Source organism: Cupressus sempervirens, chromosome 4 (assembly GCF_028749045.1).
Source record: "Cupressus sempervirens isolate cs-2001-9-10 chromosome 4, ASM2874904v1, whole genome shotgun sequence".
Lineage (NCBI taxonomy): Eukaryota > Viridiplantae > Streptophyta > Pinopsida > Cupressales > Cupressaceae > Cupressus > Cupressus sempervirens.
In genome coordinates this window covers 397,920,979-397,929,748 of record NC_143121.1, presented here as the reverse complement: position 1 = coordinate 397,929,748, position 8,770 = coordinate 397,920,979, and the positions used below count along the sequence as shown (strand labels likewise).

The 8,770-nt window shown below is 32.1% G+C and overlaps 1 pseudogene across 1 annotated transcript; it reads left to right on the top strand.

The window, feature by feature from the left end:
- The first annotated feature begins 2,992 nt into the window (after nucleotides 1–2,992).
- Nucleotides 2,993–6,210, top strand: LOC149561720 (ent-kaurene synthase-like 1; annotated as a pseudogene). The gene is made up of 8 exons (XR_016363850.1): nucleotides 2,993–3,578; nucleotides 3,816–3,910; nucleotides 4,170–4,500; nucleotides 4,644–4,824; nucleotides 4,922–5,139; nucleotides 5,224–5,344; nucleotides 5,440–5,549; nucleotides 6,025–6,210. The product of XR_016363850.1 is annotated as an ent-kaurene synthase-like 1 (transcript).
- Nucleotides 6,211–8,770: the final 2,560 nt, after the last annotated feature.

Sequence of the window (8,770 nt, the reverse complement as noted above, 5' to 3'; positions counted from 1 at the left end):
TTGTTGAACTCTTCAAAGCTTGGTTAATACTAGAATGCTCAGTGAGAGTAGAGAATTAAGTGTTGAGCTCGGTAGCTATACTGATATGGATAAGTGTTGTCACTAATGGCAATACTGACTTAATGTCAACAACACTTAGTGCCTTCTCTTCTTCATCCTTGGCCATGATAAGATAACCATTTTCATCCTATTTTTGACTCATTCTTGTTGAAGTATCTTCTTATTCCTTCTTCACAAATGTAAGAGTTTTGATCATCTTCTCATTATCTTCCATGAGGTCTATAATGGCTTCTTCAAATTCATCTAAACCACTTTGTTCTTCTAGATGATCAATGAGCTCTCAATCATGCACCAATTTCTTTTTTCTTATTCAAGGAAAAATTTAGTTTCTCCTTCAAACCCTCAATGGAGGTGAGAGAAGTCATCAATCTCATTCTTGATGTGGCCTATTCTTGTAAAATGTAATAATAATGTATGTATGTATGTATGTATGTATGTATGTATGTATGTATGTATGTATGTATATGTTAATAATAATTTGAATTATAATTATATAACTGATAAATGATTTATACCAAAGGTTGATTTCTTTTATAATGGTGAACTCTTGTTTAATTTTTAAGATTTAATTAATTGTTTTATAAAGTATATGAAATTTAATTGTTAGTATGGTGGGGGACTTTTTTAAACAAAGTTTATAACTGGAAGATGGAATTTAAGAAAAAACTTTTATTCATCCAAACATACAAAATGTTCCTCCAATTCATTCTCTAAACTTGGAAACATAAACAAAGATCTTTACATGTAAATTCAAGTTTGTAAATTTAGCAAAACCAAAACATGTGTTTGCATTGTGTATTCTTTATGCTATTGTTTTGAGTTTTTGGGTTGACTAGTGTTGACTAGTTATAGGACATCTACCAGAGGCTTGGGGGTTATGTGATTGTGATATCATGATGATGTTTTAATCTTGATCTTTATAAACCCAACCATGGTTATGTGATGGAATTCTCTATGTATTAGTTGTAATTACTGATTGTTATAGTTGAGATTCTTATGTATGAGACACTTGACTTAACCATTTTTGTTCATCGATCAATTATCCTTGGTTATTTTCTAGTCGCCATGATAGGAATGTAATGTGGATTTATTCTTGATGATGTCATGTTGTGACATGCTTGCCTCAACTTTTTTTGGAGTCTTCGATCAGTATGATTGAGATATATTTTGGTTATTGAGAACCATTGGATACTTTTGATTATCAGTGATACTTCAGTTGCCAATTGAGAGCTGTTGTGGTCATGATTTTCTATGGATGTTTGCTCATGGAGATTTGATGCTTTTATGCATATTTGATGATTTTATTATGGATTATCTTTTGTGATTTTGAGATTTGTGATTCCATGAGCTTAGGGTAGGATATCTGCATGTAGTGTCAGGAAGTGGCTTGCAATGGGAGCTGGGGCCCTAAGAGGTTGCCAGGGTAACTCATTGTAAGTTGAATTAATAAGTGACAACATTCACACCTAATACTAATTGAATGAACCTAAAAAGATAAGTGTTTTATTCTCGCCCATGCCTTGAGTGCTTGTACAGGCTAGGATGGGAGTAGTGAGAACGCATGGTTGCGACCTTGCATTCTGTAGTATGCCTCTTCAGTATGAGAGGATACTAGTAGCCACATGAAATCAGTATGGACCCGTGGAGTTTAGCTAACTGCAAGGGTAACTTGTACATGATAAATGCGATGACACTTTTCCACTTGCATAGTAGGTTCCTACATGTCATTGTGTGCCTCTAGGATTAGATGTCGGATTTTGTATCTAGAACCTTTGAGTTAATATACTTTTAGGATTCCTGGACTTGTAGAGATTTATGCTATGTAATTTTGGATAGTTTGTTTGGGAGTTGAGATTATCTCCTTAGCACGGTGGGAGTGGACCACTTAGGTACCACGCGGTCGGGTGGTAGTGTATTTTTCACTCTTATCATTTGAGATTCATTGAGACATCGTGGCTGATGCATCCTTCGTGATGGTGAATATGTATCCTTTCATTGATGATTAGCATATGTTAGATGATGTTATCTTATGCTTATATTTGCATGTTAGATTACTTTCTACATATGATGTTGTATATGTTAGGAGTGACATTCCTACTATGTTAATACCGATGATCTCTTTGGTGATTTGGAATGTTATGCATGGAGGGATGGCTCGGATCCACGATGGTCTAATGATGCTATTAACGGTTGGGCAAAACCGTGCACTTAGTTTATTATGTTTGATCCTCTATGATGTTGTATCATGTGATTATTGTTACTTTGATGTATCATGGATTAGAATAGGATGATGTACCTTATTCTACATATGTATATTCTTTTGAGCTTGTCATACCCTGTGACATGTACAGTGGATGATTGAGCATTTGAAATGTAATGTATAAACATTGGAGTTATCATTATTATTTCATGTGGTTGTTGTACTAGATGGATTCATGTATGTTAGTTAATTTGGATGCAATTCAACGTTAAGAAATTTTAAAGAATGGAATCTATTATGTATGTTATGTTTACTTTCAAATGAATTTTTCTATTGCTTCCGTTATTATGCATAACTTATATGTGGTATTTACTTTCATGTTTAAAAAAAAAAATGCTACCAAACTTAGTGGAATTCTAGGTTAATTCTTTGGATCCCTTGGTAGGGCATTACATGAGTCACATCTTCAAATCTTAATTTTAAGTAGTTAAATGTCCATTTAACATTTAAAACAAGAGCAAAAGCCTTACAATATTCCACATGTTGACAAAGTTAGCCCTATCGACTACGTTTCTCTCTCCTATTTATATACAGAATCTATATAGGACAAATAAAACAAAAAGCCTTAACATATTCCATATTGACAAAGTTTAACAGTAACTTTTTGTCTCTACTCTATATATAGAATCTATATAAAATAGTAATTGTATTACCAATCGTACACTGTAAATATAAGAAAAGGTCAGGATAAAAATAAATAGCAATATAATGAAGATAGGTGGATTATAAACTTTACAGGCTACTACATCAAGATTTTCTTGCCTTTGCAATTCGTAAATAGTAATATAATGAAGATAGGTGGATTAGAAACTTTACAGGCTACTACATTAAGATTTTCTTGCCTTTGTAATTCGTTATTATAGGTGGATTATAGGTGGATTATAAAATCTTGTCTACTGCCTTTGCTTTTGTTTATGAACGCCTAAATAAAAGGCAAGAACATTGTTCTTCACGAATTCTCAGGTAAATTATTGTTGCCTGGACTATAATCAGATGCAAAACATTTGAGTTTCCCTAAATATTTCATCTTTGTCTTTTATAAACATTCATCACTATATTGAACATCAATTAACATGAGAAAATCAGATTATTGTCATTCATTCAGTCCGCAAAATGGGATCTCTTAATCTTTTTGCCATCCCAATTTTTGCTGCAAACTTTGCAACTACCCGTCAACCAAATATTGCTGCAAACTTTACGAATTTTCCTAAGTGGCGATTGAGAAATTCAAAATATAATCTTTCCACCAAATTTGCAGGTAAAATCAGATGAGCATTTTGTGTTTTTTGTTTCAGATCAGCATTTTCCTCTAATGGACAATGCAAAATCAGTATTTTGTTTTAGACCAGCAAATGAAGTTATTTTTCTTTCCAGATTTCCATTGATAACAGTAGGGGACAGTTTACAAATAATTTTTCCTACACCCAAAAGTAAGAATTAATTTTTTGCTGATATTTTAGTTCTTTACTAATACTTTATTATCATTTATTCACAGGATCTTCTATGGCTTATGTTTCTTATTGTAAAAGATCATATCAGGTTGTGAAGTCGTCAAATGCAAGTACACTCCTTGAAATAGATTCTTCCAACGTAAATATATAAATATCTAGTTTCACGTACTTTTGTTTTATTATTATTTGTTTCTAATGTCATGGAATCTGGAGTAGATTTGATTTTCACAATGATTAGAATACAAGTATACTAGATATTTACCAGTGACCATATTCATTCCTGAAACAATAATAGTAGATCTGTACATAAATTTATTTTTCATTTTTATATGTATTTCATAAGAATATTTTTATATCTATGTTGGATTTAATATTTGTGCTTTTGGTTAATTTGGTAGGTTGTCCATAAGAATAGAAAACAATCCACCTCTACTTTTGATTGTAGAGATGTAGACATTATGAGGATAAGAGTTTTATTTTGAGACATTGAAAGGGGACATGCATATGTTTCACCTTATCATATGGCTTGGGTAGCTAGGGTCCCCAATTTGGAGAACTCGCAATTCCCACAATTCCCACAATGTCTTGTATAGATAATAGACAATCAATTGTCTAATGGATCTTGGGGATTACCAAACTTGCCTTATGTTAAAGACAATCTTTCTCACACGTTGGCATGTATTATTGCCCTTAAAAGATGGAATCTTGGTATGGAAAATGTGAACATGGGTAAGAATTAATTTGAAACATAAGTCCATTTGTTAAAATTTTCTTTTCATTTTATTTTTAAAAGAATATTTATTGACATGTCCATATTAAGATTATAAGATATACATTTATAAGATTTTAGATCTCTTTTTATTCTTGTATAGGTTTGAGGTTTTTAAAAGAAAACATTGGACAAATAGCCAATGAGGATTGGTACAGTCCCATTGGATTTGACCTGATCTTTGCAGCAATGCTAGAGGACACAAGAGACCTATGCTTAGACCTTCCGTATGATTCACCTCTTATAGAATTGATGCTCATGAAGCGACAAGAAACCCTTAAAAGGTATTTTTTTTTCAATTGGTTATGCAATTCAATAATTTTGACTTCCAATAAATGTTTTGATTTTTCTTATAGTTGAGCATTTCTTTCACTATTGCAGCATAAGAATAGATCATCTGGATAAGTATAAACCATCCTTGGTTTTCACCATTGAGGGTATTCAGAACATTGTTGATTGGAATAAAGTGTTTAGACATGAGAGAAAAGATGAATCACTCTTTCATTCTCCCTCTGCAACTGCTTGTGCTCTAATGCATACTAGAAGATCTAGTTGCCTTGCGTATTTAAAGTCGATGCTAGGAAATTTAGAAAATGGAGGTTTGTTTCTTAAAATTTTGTGCGTATGATTTGGTTCAATTTTATGGTCATTGACATTAAACATACATGATTATGTTGTTGCAGTGCCTAGTTTTTATCCTATAAAGTGGATGGCTAGTCTTTCAATGGTGGATAGATTGGAGAGGTTAGGTATAGCAAGACATTTTGAATGCGAGATAAGACATGTAGTAGATAATGTCTATAGGTAATTCATGGTTCAGTTTCTTATTATGATTGGATTTTATAGTTTTATACTTAGCTTTGAACTTTTTCTAACATCAATATATTTATAATGGATAGATCCTGGATAGAGAACGAAATAATCTAGGGAATATCACCAACATTGGACATAATCAATAGTTCTCTCAGTTTTAGAATCCTACGATGGAATGGATATGATGTATCTCCAGGTCTGTTTATAGTTAACTTTTACATTGATTGCCTTTCACTGTTTTGTCAGGCATGGGTAGCAATTATGGTTGATATTTAAGTTTAGTCATCATGGCAGTTTCAGTTTCAAATAATAATGGACTACTAGAATTTAGAAATACATAGAAGGTATGTGCAGGATCATGGTCAACCAAACTATCTTCTTAAGTGGCAATAAAAAATTAGAAAATTGGGGTTATGTCAACTTGATGCGTAATTTTCTGCTTGTTATTAGATTTATATCAAAATGTTGAGAGAAAAGAATCTTTAGGAAATTGATTCTAGTTTCTAAACTACTAGGACTTATTAATAATCATTTATTTCAAGTATTAATAATCATTTTTTTGAAAGTTGAAAGTTTATATTTCAAATAAATTAATTTAACATTAGATATCCTAATCTTCATATGTAGAAAGGAGTCACTAATTAATTGCTTCTACTATATTTCTATTGCAGATGGGATCCAACAGAGATTTGCAGTTGTTCAGAGAATGTAAAAGTTTTGTTCTCAACATTATACAATACTGCCAATAGTCTCGCCCAAGATGCTTGGGCTTATCAAAACTGGGATACCAACACCTATCTAAGAAAGAGTGTGCGTATAAGTTTTAGCATAAACTAAAATTTTGTATTTCAGAAGAATCTGTATAAAGTACCTTTTTAATTATTAAATAAATTAAACATCCCATTAGAATGACCCTAAAAAATTAATGTATTATTCTATATAGTGGTACATGTTAGCAAGGTCAATGATGAAGGAGGCTGAATGGACTAAGACCGGAGATAAACCATCAATGCAGGAATACATAAAAAATGGAGAAATATCATTTGGTGTTGAACCCATGATTTTTGGATCAATGTGTCTTTTAGGGCCTGAAATTTCAAAGGAAACCATCCATCATCATGAGTACAATAGTCTTTTGCAACTCACAAGTCTTTGTGGGCGGCTTTTGAATGATCTTTAGAGCAATGAGGTATTCAATAGTTTAGGACAATTAAGTTATATATTAGAAACATTAAATTTTCATTGTATTTATTAAAAAAAATTGATGCTTGAAATCTTTTTCTATTAACATCTAGATTACACCTTAATATGCATAAAATACTAGTCAAAAGATATAATCAGTTCAAGTTTTCATTTTATATTCAGATAATATATCATAAACTATGATGGAAGACATTGATGCAAATAATTTCATAAAATTGAAGTAATAAACAACAACTAAATTGTACATTTTAATGCTGAACAAATTTTATCATTTAAAAAAGGTTGGAAAGAAAAGTATATTATTCTTATGCGTTGCAGAGGGAGAGCAGGGAAGGAAAGCTCAATGCTATGTCACTGTTCATGAGAGAACACCCAAAAGCATCTGTTGAGAATGCTGCTAAATGGATTAGAGAAATAGTAAATGAAAACACATTAAAAATATTGAAAAATTTGGTGGAGCCTTGTTTTCTCCCTCGACAATGTAAGTAGTTGTATTGGGCTATGCTCAAACTCATCCAGCTTTTCTACCTCAACACCGATGGCTTCTCATCTCCTTCTGAAATGCTTGAGAATATCAACCCAGTGCTTTTCAACCCTGTTCAATAAAATCAAAAACCAAACCAATCAATTGCGTATATAGAGTCCAGTTTCTGATATGTTATTTAGGTGGAGTTCGTCATGTAAGGAGATAATATCTATGCTGAATTTTCTATTAATGTTACAAATATGTGTCTATGACATTTAATATGGCATTTAATATATATGATTCATTTGTTTCCAAGAATTTAATTTTATATGTCTATTTGGAATGTTATTGTACTTTTTTTGGGTTGAGGATTAGTCTTATGGCTGATGACTTTAGTTCTCATTTTTTTTTTAATTTGGAGTCTTGTATTCAATAAGACTTGATTTCTAGTACATTATATGTTTTTTTTTTTATGAATAGTTGATGATTCCAGCTTTGGCTATGTGAATTGTCATAGGATCTTGTATCCATAGGCCCTTTTTTGTGAATTGTAATCTTAGTACATTATTCATTAATAGAAAAAGACTATTCATTAAAAAAAACCTTCAACATTACCAATAAACTAAGATCTATTTGACTAAAGTGTGAATTTTTATAAAATATCTAATACTGTAAATTAAATTTGAAAAAAATATAGTATTTTTTTTTGAAGCATTAGATAGCAACCAAAAAAACGAGAGCCCGAAGTACAACAAAGCCTAAAAGTCAGTTGGAGGTTACCTCCTAGTCAATTAACAATGCCAGTTTAAACTTTGAAAAACACATAATGTCCATAACTGAATATGCAAAAAATATTGAGAAATAAACTATCACACTTAAACACGTAACTTTTGTTAGTCCCAATAAATGATAAAAGCATAAAAAGTAAAATAATGTAGGGTATTGAGTTCATAGTCATGAGCAACATAAAAACAAAAATAAACACCAGACCTAGGACTAGCTACCTTCCTTCTATCCATGATCATCTTCCTTCTTTTCCTCAAGAGTGTCCTTATTCATGTCCTTCCCCTCCACGTTGATGGGTTTGTCTAAGATAGTCTTCAGCTAGTCCTCTACTAGGACCCATAAATTGGGTGGGTTGTCTTACTTTCCTTGCCTAGATCCTTCTCCTCTTTATTCACTTGCAAAAGGTAAAAGGTGGTGGCTATAGAATGTATGACTTTGGTGGAAAATTTTTCCAAAGTATCAAATTTCTAACAGATACTAGTTTGATTGTCTACTAAGTCCCAGGCCCCTCATAGACTGCACAAGCCTATCCAGCCTTACGATGGCTTTTTCTATGGCTATCTTTTTCTTTCTTTCCCCTTTAGGAGTTTCTTTCCTAGGGGGATGTGATGTCTTCCCCCATGCTTCTAGTTGAGGTAGCTTCAAGGGTGTTAGAGATATGAGAAGAGCTAAGAGGGCTAGTGACAAGCTTGGTGTCCTAGGTCAGTCTCTTCTTTTTTGCAGTTTTGACATCACTGTCGGTAGATTAAGAGATGGAATCATGCTTGGGGGGACTTAAATTTTTTTAGATGGTCTAACACTCTACTTACTCGTCCTAGTGTTTGAATCTAACACTTAAATTATAGTGGTTGTTATATCATATAAATTTTATAATTAATTTTGTGTATTTATATTGTCTCTCTATGTGTGTCTATGTGTGTGTGAGTGAAATTACAGCCTCAAAAATAGATTGTTGATTTAAC